The 9,658-nt window shown below is 35.7% G+C and overlaps 2 long non-coding RNA genes across 2 annotated transcripts; one reads left to right on the top strand and one right to left on the bottom strand.

The window, feature by feature from the left end:
• The first annotated feature begins 1,391 nt into the window (after nucleotides 1-1,391).
• On the top strand, nucleotides 1,392-2,253 carry LOC125504516. The gene is made up of 2 exons (XR_007281537.1): nucleotides 1,392-1,709; nucleotides 1,890-2,253. It is a non-coding gene; the product is annotated as an uncharacterized LOC125504516 (long non-coding RNA).
• Nucleotides 2,254-2,599: 346 nt separating this feature from the next.
• On the bottom strand, nucleotides 2,600-4,717 carry LOC125504515. Its single transcript, XR_007281536.1, has 3 exons — nucleotides 3,684-4,717; nucleotides 3,279-3,589; nucleotides 2,600-2,909 (listed from the first exon to the last, which is right to left on the bottom strand). It is a non-coding gene; the product is annotated as an uncharacterized LOC125504515 (long non-coding RNA).
• Nucleotides 4,718-9,658: the final 4,941 nt, after the last annotated feature.

Genomic DNA, 9,658 nt, shown 5'->3' with positions numbered 1-9,658 from the left:
GAATACAAACTGGGTTCGACTTGAGGTGAGAATACAAACTGGGTTCGACTTGAGGTGAGAATACAAACTGGGTTCGACTTGAGGTGAGAATACAAACTGTGTTCGACTTGAGGTGAGAATAAAAACTGATGATCTCTGGTCACTTTTTCGACTGAGGTAAAGAGGAAATCAGAAGTGCAGGGTGAGGGAAACAGGGTATTTCCCACGCTCTGTGCTCGGCTCTGTTGGGTGGTCGCTTCAAAGACTTAAACTTTCAATAGTGAAAAGAGTAGCCGAGCACAGTTATGTTATTTGCCTTTTGCTCAATAGTCAATTGTTGCCCTTCTGATTTCACAATGCCCTTTGTAGTGGACAGTTGGTATATAGTGCATTCTGTTAAGTGAACTACTTGGAAACGAAAACAATCACCAATTGCATCAAGGCTTTCACGCTTGCCATGCAATTCGAGCAGTTCTACCGCTTAGCGGGGTGTCTTAGATTCCCAATTGGCCCGACAGACACGCCTGATTTGGGACTTTAACGGGAATCTTTAACAAGGGCGTACCGTTTCAGGAATTCAGCATTGAGACGTAAACTAGGGCAATAATTGTATCCATTGTTTAAATGTTATTTGAACAGATTTTTCTTCTGGGAAAAGACATATTTACGGTGAAACCCGTTATTAACTGTTAAGAAAATCAACCCATAGAGTATCACAAAATTACTCGCGGTTCTGAATCTATAAAATCGTTTGAGAACATGGAACTATTTTTTGTACTTAGAGGTAAGTGTAATTTATCTATTATAGTTTCTGTATGTAATTAGTGTGGCGAAAGGCTTCATATTAGATGTATGGATATATATTTTAGCACAACGATAATATTGAAGAAGAGGCTCGTCCAAAAATCCCTGAAAGTTTCGCAATCTGGGGTAAGCGAGATATATTTCTTGTTTTATGCTGTTATATATTATATGAATTATATATTAGACATCCGTATTTCTATAAGTTGTCCACCTTTCGCTTCCTAGTGCCAGTATTATAGCATATTTTTCTAATCTTTCTAATCTTAAGTTTGAGTGGACGAAACACACCCCAACCCAGGCAGCACAACTGACCAATTAGACGTATGCGAGACGTCCATATTAAGTAATTTTTGGTCAGTACGTCAATTGACTTAGAAAAGACGTCAGTACTTGGACGTCTATTAGTCAGATATATATCGACGTCCAATGGACCGCCGAGAGTGGTTAAAGAGTCATTAAAATAAGCTTTATTAAGACCAATTATTATAAAGACCAACATACTTTATTTAATAATATGAAATATAATCTTTAAAGATTAGATAGATTAGATTAGATAAATTACAATCCCTCTGTCTAAAGTAAAATTAACTGTGTGATTGTCTATTTCATTTACTTCTTGTCAATTTGTTCGCGCCAAGTTTATTGGATTTTAGTTAGGTTAAAAACGCAGAACCCCGGCACTTTGACGTGACTGGTATTCTGAACTTGTACTTTGTACTTGTCTTGTTTCATGTGATTTGTTAATGGGCTGTTAGTTCATTATTATATAAAACTTTTTACGCAAAGGTAAGTACCACTTATTTATACATTGTATTGATAGTTGTACCTAGCTTTTCTATAGTGGTCTGGGATAAACAGTGGAACGCTTATAGGTAACAGTGTGTGGTCTATTCAGAACCATGTGCCGAGACAATATATGTATGTAGGTAGGTATATAATGTCTTTTGCGCCCCAACTTTCTTTTTAAAAACAAGATCTGGATGGTTTGGAGCCACAGAAGTAACCCAACTTTTGAAGAACAAAAAGCATAATTTAATTATAAAAGAATAGAACATTGGTTTTTAATTGTGAAGGTTATATAAGTAGTATTACTTTCCGATTATTAGGTGTGAAACTGTGATATACTTGTAATGTATCAGGTGGTACAGTTAGACGAACTTGCGGGCAGTACCCTGGCAGTGATCAACCAGAACTGCAGAACTGGCTCACACCACTCAAGCAAGAGGTACTGTGTCCTCCGATTAAGGGGAGGAAAGCGTTTAGAAAGGCTCTTTCTCACAAAGTCCAAGCTAACAGCAATTGGAGGCCGTTTGGAATAAAAAGAGTTTTCTTTCGAACAGGTTCGTAAGAATAGTAGTTTTTTTATCTCCAGTTTTTATTATTATTTTTGTGGCTGGTCAGAACTACTTTTAATAAATAAGTTGTAACCATCTTTGCTTGCTTCCTGTCAATAAAAAACTATTTAAGATTCTATAATGTCTTATTGTTACCAAAACATTTGGACGTCCAAATGACCAGCTATCTGACGTCTTCTGGCCGAATCACATGTCGTCGTTTAGACGTCCATAAGACGTAGTGTGCTACCTGGGACGTGACTTGAAGAGGCCACTGTCCTCAGAATTGAAGGTAATACTTATTGCTTGTGATTAAGATGTGCACTTATTTATCATACTCGTTTGTGATACTCCAATGTAATACGAAAACCAAAAGAAGTGTGCGAATTATCGCACGTGCCAGAAAAGTACTGCCAGATTTGGACAATGGCTGACTTGCAGCTTCTGGAGCTAGAACTAGCCAACAAGAAAGAAGAAACATATTAAATATAAGGGTTTTTATTTAACCATTTATAACAAACATTTTTATCATAATTAAACACATTTTCTTAATTTAAATTTTAAAAGTAATTGTCAATTAACACTTGACGGTAGTTATTATTTCTATTCTCATTTCCATCGGAAGCTATCCTGGGAACATTTCCGCTTTCTATAAGATAATGGAATTCATCCATACTTAAATTTTCCGGTGAAGGTGGATCAGCTTCGTTCATTTCCTGGGCTATGTTGTGTAACACAGCAGTGGCGACATTATCATTAACAAAGTTTCCAATTGACATCTTAACCCGTATGCTAAAACCAAAGACATTAATAAATAAACCAAGCTAGTCATTCATAAATCCCGATTTGTTTGGGACCAACATTAAATTCTATCGATCGGCGATTTTACAATGGAAAACAGGTGGTAGGGATAAAGTAGGTACCGAGCAAAGAGTAAAATTAATCGGAAAATTAACTGACCTGGCTGCTAGTCCTAGGCGTAGTAAACATCAGTATTGATCTATTTATTCTAAGCATTCACTCATTTTCTGACCTTTTCCTCTACATTATATGATTGAAATTATAAACGCTATAATAGTAACGCAAATTTTTTAAACATTTAATAGCTATTCAATAGGGATCTAAATCTATCTCTAAGCTTATAAATTAAAAACAACTCACGCCACTGGTCCCTGTTTACAATCGTGCAAAACAGTACAGATTAGGAAAATTCAGGCCGCTTTTCCTGCAAATGAAACTTCGCCCAATTTCTTTTAAGCGTAACAGTTTATTAATATCACGATTATCACTTATTATCACCAAAAACATGAGAAATTGCCGTATTTACTTGTCCAACAAATCCTATTTCCCTCTTACTATCATGTCACAATCACGTACTCCCCCTTTGCGGTGTTGTCATGATGAATGTTTCATTATGTTTGTAATTTATGATGTAATTTATATTGAGATTACATGAGTTAGATCGTGTAGTGCTTCAACAAAAATTAAAATAAGTTTTATTCACATTAAATAATAAATATGTTGAACAAATATGCAGAAGTGTTGATATAAGTATCCAAATATTACCTGCTATTTACGTTCAGTTGGTACCTGATGGTTGTTTTTGCGCTGGGTTCTGTGGGGCTCCAGCCAAGCTGTTTACTCACTAAAACTCTTTCCGTCTTAGCGTCCAGCCTTGGACTGCGGCTACTTCTGTTTTTTTATTGTATATTTTCTGTACAGGCCATAACTTGGAGTAAAATGATGCAAAATTATTTCGGGTCAAGCTTTTAGTGATTTTCAGGAAATCGAAATCGTCGACCATTTTGATTTTCACGAACACAACACAACACTGGAAGCGGCTGGTATCTGGCTACCTTATATTCAGTTGTTGTAAAACTCAAATATACTTCACAGTTATCTAGAGATCACAGAATTCCGAACACAACACTTAGTCATTCTCCGAGCCACGTTATGCTCCATTATTGTAAAACAAAGATAAATATCACAGTTATCAAACTAGTTGAAAATGCTTATGATTGCAAATTAAAAACATTGATAGACTGAAAGATTGAAAATTTACGGAATAATCTTAACTGTAAAATACTGTATGTTCAGAGTCCTCTTATGGACATATGTACAAAACAAACGCATGCAAACAATCCGCTGATCCTCTGAATTTTTGGACGACGCCTCTATGTGGTTGCATTTAGCAAAATCATTTGGGCGGGAAAGCAAAACTGTCCCATCTATACTCTGTAATCTGTGCAGTTAAGTCACAGAATTCGTTAGCACCACTGTCACCTAGCGTTAAGGCAAACCGTAACAGGCAAATAATTTAAGGGGAAGATGAAGTGCCGCTTAAGTGGAACCTAAAGTCAGATTTGAAGACTAACCTCAAACAGAACTATGTTTGCATAATTTTGCAGTTGCAGTATTTTGTTGCAAACAAGCCCATTTGTCATTATCAACCGATAATAATTAGTATATTCCGTGTACTAAACCATTTTATGATGAATGTGTTAAGTAATGATCTGTTATTTGATAATGATGACAGTGACCACGTGCGAGATCCTATACTAGTTTACAAGAGAACACATTATTTGAGAGTTTTGATGATCTGTTTTTTTTTAACGTGTTCCGTGTCACAAAGTACACCGCAGTTATCATCGGCACACATCATAGAAGAGGAAGGTCTATTCTATCTATTTATATGTACCTCTCGTATATTTAAACGATATTTGTTAATTCCTGTTCATAGTCGATGGAGGATATAACATAAGGCCGTTTTTAGTAACTCCGTTATAACAGCCTGCAAATCGTACAAAGCAATTATTCAACGAGTCGCATATACGGATAAGAAATATAATTGAGCGGGTATTTGGTATTTGGAAAAGAGGATTCCCAGTCCTTGCATACGGTTGTCGTCTAAAAATAGATACGGTCTTAATAATAAAATAATTGAGTAGAGCAAAATTAGGAAAAGCCACCTGATCATGAAGATCTTGAACGCTTCATACATCTTATGAAAGAAGAAGATGAAGTACCTAACATAAGAGACATATATAACAGAAACAATATATTGTTGCAAGGGAATCAAACTAGGAGGGACTTAACTGATCCTATTTTAGATTCATTGATAAATAGCGATGAATTGAATTGAAAGTAATACTTTTGATAAAGGACCAATATTATTAAATTAAAGTTCATTATTAAATTGAAATAACTTATGATGCATTACTAAAACAAATGGAAAATAGCATTATTTGCTTAAGTCTTTTTTAAGTATTCCAATTTTAACTTTTCCTACTGAAACTCGAACATGATTTTGTCCTGCTCTCTTGGCTAAAATGTTTTGAAGCTCCTCTTCATAACATAGTTATGAAGTTATAGCTCCGTTTTTATTTTCAAATGATTCCATCTTTAATAATATGTTATTAATTAATTACATTTGAGACGTAAACAGTAACGGCAAACTCGCATTCAGTTCTAAGATAAAGGTTATTTTGGAAAGAAAAGGCGGGAGCAAAAGCCGATTTGTCACTTTTACGGCCATTTGCACCAGTCATTCTTAGCAAGGAATAACTTTGGATTAAGGTTAATCCTAACTAAAGATAGTTTTGCACGGCTGTTATGCCCACTTGCATCAAACATTTAAGAAAGACTTAAGGTTATGCTTAGCGTTAAGTTCGAGCCTAACTCAAAAATGGATTGCACTAACCGATGACACGATCTTAAGTTCGTCTTTGAAAATCTTAAATTTAAGGACTCGTTCTCGAGTACATAAGCATGACTTAGCCTTCTTCCAACCTTACTTTAGTTGCTAGTTAGTCAAATATACAGCATAATATACATCCTATTTTCAAAAAATAAGTACCTACGTACATCATGAATTTTGAATTTCAACGTTTCATTAACGCCCTTTCTGACTAATTGGAAAAATGAGAGATGGCGGAGTTTCATTTGGCTGTACCCAATCACCATCAAAAGCAGCAATTGATTGATTCACTCCATACAAGGTCTTATTATTTACAATGGATAATAATATTTTATCTGCATTGCCCTTGGGAACCGAAGGCACGGCACAACTCCTCCGCCATCAGTTTTATAAAGTTCTTTATTCTGATTGGAAATGTGCTTCCGAATGTCTTCTTTTTGGTTATTGTAGAATTTCCTGATTATTGCGGTCGCAGGCGGAATTGTTGTTTAAAAATTAATTATTAATTGTTTTAACAAATAGCATTAAATTGGCCCGACATTTTCTACCATGTTGACTGCTTTTCTTGCGAAGACACAGCATCTGGTTTTTTTATTGTTATTATTTTTATTATTATATTTTTTATTTTCGGTGATCTTTATGAAACGCAACGAGCTCTAAAGAGTATCTCTTTCAGAAGCGCCAAAATTAGGAGACCCTTTCTGTTTCGCAGCCATGAGTGAAACAAAATTTTAAAAAGGTATCGAATTTCGGTTAGAAACAGGTTGCCGGTTATTGCCTGAAGCTTAGCTAAGAACACGTGAAAAACGGATGGTGCAACTCATTGAAACTTAAGTCGGATATAAATTTCAAGGTATACTTAGGTAAGGACGTGCTTAGAAGAAGTTTGGTGCAAGTGGGCATCAATTAAGTGATACTTAGCTAAGATAAAGTTTTACCTGGCAACATTGCTAAAAGTGACATATTGACTTTTCTCCCCAAATTAACCTTTCTCTTTAGAACGATTTCAGTCTTTATCTATGGTTTACCCCGTAGGTAAAGACGAGTTACCCCACACTGTGTACGTGACGAATAGAGTTAAATATGTCGTTGGAAAATAAAAAACGGGCTCCAAATTTTTCATTTAAAGAAAAATGTCTGCTAGATAGTGTAATCCACAATTTCATGCATATTGTGGAAAATAAAGTAACAAATGCTACCACGTGGCGAGATAAAGACTTGGCGTGGACCCAAATAGTGCGAAAAATGGGGGGAATGGCATTGACGAAGATGCAGCTCTCAGCCCACAGCAGCAGCACAAATCAAAGATTTTGACCACGACTATTATGAGAAAATTACCAGCACGCCGAAATCTAACGAAATTATGTCAATATCGTTCCGATTCAAGTAAGTTGATTTGTTTAGTACATTTACACATATGTTAATACTACTGTAATCCTTAACTAACAGGTATTAACGTATAATAATTCTTCACCTCTGCTTTAGAAACCTGACCAGACATTATTTTCGGGAAATGTTGGTCAACCGAAAACGCCGTGTTTAAAACACACGTGGACAAAAAGGCGCAGACCACCACAAGTGCCACAGACTGCAGACTCCCAGTTTGAAGCGAATAACGCCGAGAAGCGATGCTTTGAAGAGGAGCTTCAAAACATTTTGGAGAAACGGGAGCAGGACAAAATCTTGTTCGAGTTGCTTACGAAATTACGCTTAGAAATCGAAATACTGAAAAAACAATTAAACAAATAATAAATTTTCTATTTGGTTTTTATCCATTCAGTTCGTTTCAATTCACTTCATCGCTATTCATCAATGAATCTAAAATAGGAATCAATCAAGTCCCTCCTATTTTGATTCCCTTGCGACAATATGTTGCTGAAAGCGAGTGGAATGTTGGGAACTTCATCTTCTTGCATAAGATGTATAAATCGTTCAAGATCTTCGGGATCAGGTGGCTCTTCCTCATTTTGTTCTCCACATATATTATGAAGAACTGCAGTAGCAATTATTATTATTAAGACCGTATCTATTTTTAGACGACAACCGTATGCAAGAACTGGAAATATCCGTTCAATTATATTTCTTGTCCGTATATGCGACTCGTTGTATAATTGCTCTGCACGATTTGCAGGCTGTTGTAACGGAGTTAATAAATACGGCCTTATGTTATATCCTCCATCGCCTTTTAATAGAAATTAACAGTTAGATGTATCGTTTAAATATACGAGGTACATATAGAAGGAATAAACATACTCCTAGGTTACTTACCTAATGAAACGGAGTCAGGAAATAAGTTGTTTTCAAACTCGTGCTTCACTTTGCTGTTGTTGAATATGGTAGCGTCGTGAGTTGATCCAGGCCACCTGGCTACCACATTCATAAGCTTTAAACCAGCATCACCTATAGCCTGAACGTTTATTGAAAAATAGCCCTTTCGATATTTAAACACTTCAGCATCCGATCCACCTAAGTACATGATTTAATACGTAACAAGTAATACGTATTTTATTGTGTATTAAATATATATTTTTTATATTTTATCATTCGATATATTTCATCATTCGAAGGCATTTTCACGTATCTTGGCCGTAAAGCTGCAATTGCATTAGATACTTTTTTAATAACCCTAGAGGCAATTTTTTGATGAATCCCCATGAAATCTGCGATAAAATTTTGATGAGCATCACAAGCATAAAATCTAAGAGCGGTTAAAATTTGGTTTATGGGTTATAAATGGTTATTTCTGTAAAAAAACATGAATGGTATTCATTGATATCCAGATATTTATTATTTTACTTTTGCAGCTCACGTGCTACTGGGCTATTCTAGAAGGTGGCCAATTTCTTCTAGCAATCGAAAAACGACCGGTTTTGTTAAACGAAAGCGTCTATAAAAAGACTTTTCGAGTTAAAATCACTTCCTTGGAAAGGAACTTTTTAAAACAATTTTTATTTCGATTGATATGGATTTCAGCTTCAAGATACAACTGTTCGTTATTACAGGCTTGTGAGAATATATACTGAATTAATGCAGATGAGTTTACATGCTATCTGTGAAACTAAAGAACATTATGTACCTCGTAAGCATAATTAGATATTTCTTTATGCTTAGCAGCGAAATAGAATATCGTAACTCCTTCGGCCTTAGATGAAATTATATTGTTGCGGCTTGATTTTTAGCGCACAGCGGCAACGCAGCCTCCAACGTTTTTGGGACGCCTAGCTCGATACTTCGAGAACGAACGGCAATAGCATAGATAAAGGCGAGATAAAGACGGCTGAGAGCAGAGCCAAGGAACGACAAGACAAGACAATGCGTATTGGAGGAACACAACCTCCATACCATAGACACTTTATTTTCATTTCCCATTTTGGAATATGGCGCAGTCCAGTGACGTCATGGCCAAGAAAATGATGTATATCTTGTCGTGTATTCGGTGTACCATCGACTGTTGCGCGTCGGTTTTTACCATGTATTCTGTGTGTGATGACTTAAATGACAGTTGTTGAATAAAAGCCACTAGCGCATATTAGGCCAGGTGACTCCCTGTTTAAATGACATGCGCAAGTAAGTTTTGCCGTTAGATTTAAACTTTAAGTTGATAACGATTAGAACTATCACGTTAATTTGATTTAATGATGACTAAGAGTTTGAAAATACCAGCACCTTTTACTTACCATCATTTTAGTAGTAATTTAATTAATATGGAGTCGTCGAGAGTAAATCTGACGAGGTAAGTGTTAGTGTTGTATGTTTTAAATTACAAATCAAAATGTACAGAAATAATCACAATAAGTATTTCGTCCTGTTGTAGAACAATCTTCGTTTGTTCAATATGTGCTAC

This window comes from Dendroctonus ponderosae, unplaced genomic scaffold, assembly GCF_020466585.1.
Source record: "Dendroctonus ponderosae isolate FM_Combo_2020 unplaced genomic scaffold, Dpon_F_20191213v2 Dpon_F_20191213_1, whole genome shotgun sequence".
Lineage (NCBI taxonomy): Eukaryota > Metazoa > Arthropoda > Insecta > Coleoptera > Curculionidae > Dendroctonus > Dendroctonus ponderosae.
Note: the sequence above shows the minus strand (reverse complement) of the source record. Positions and strands in the feature narration are given on the sequence as shown.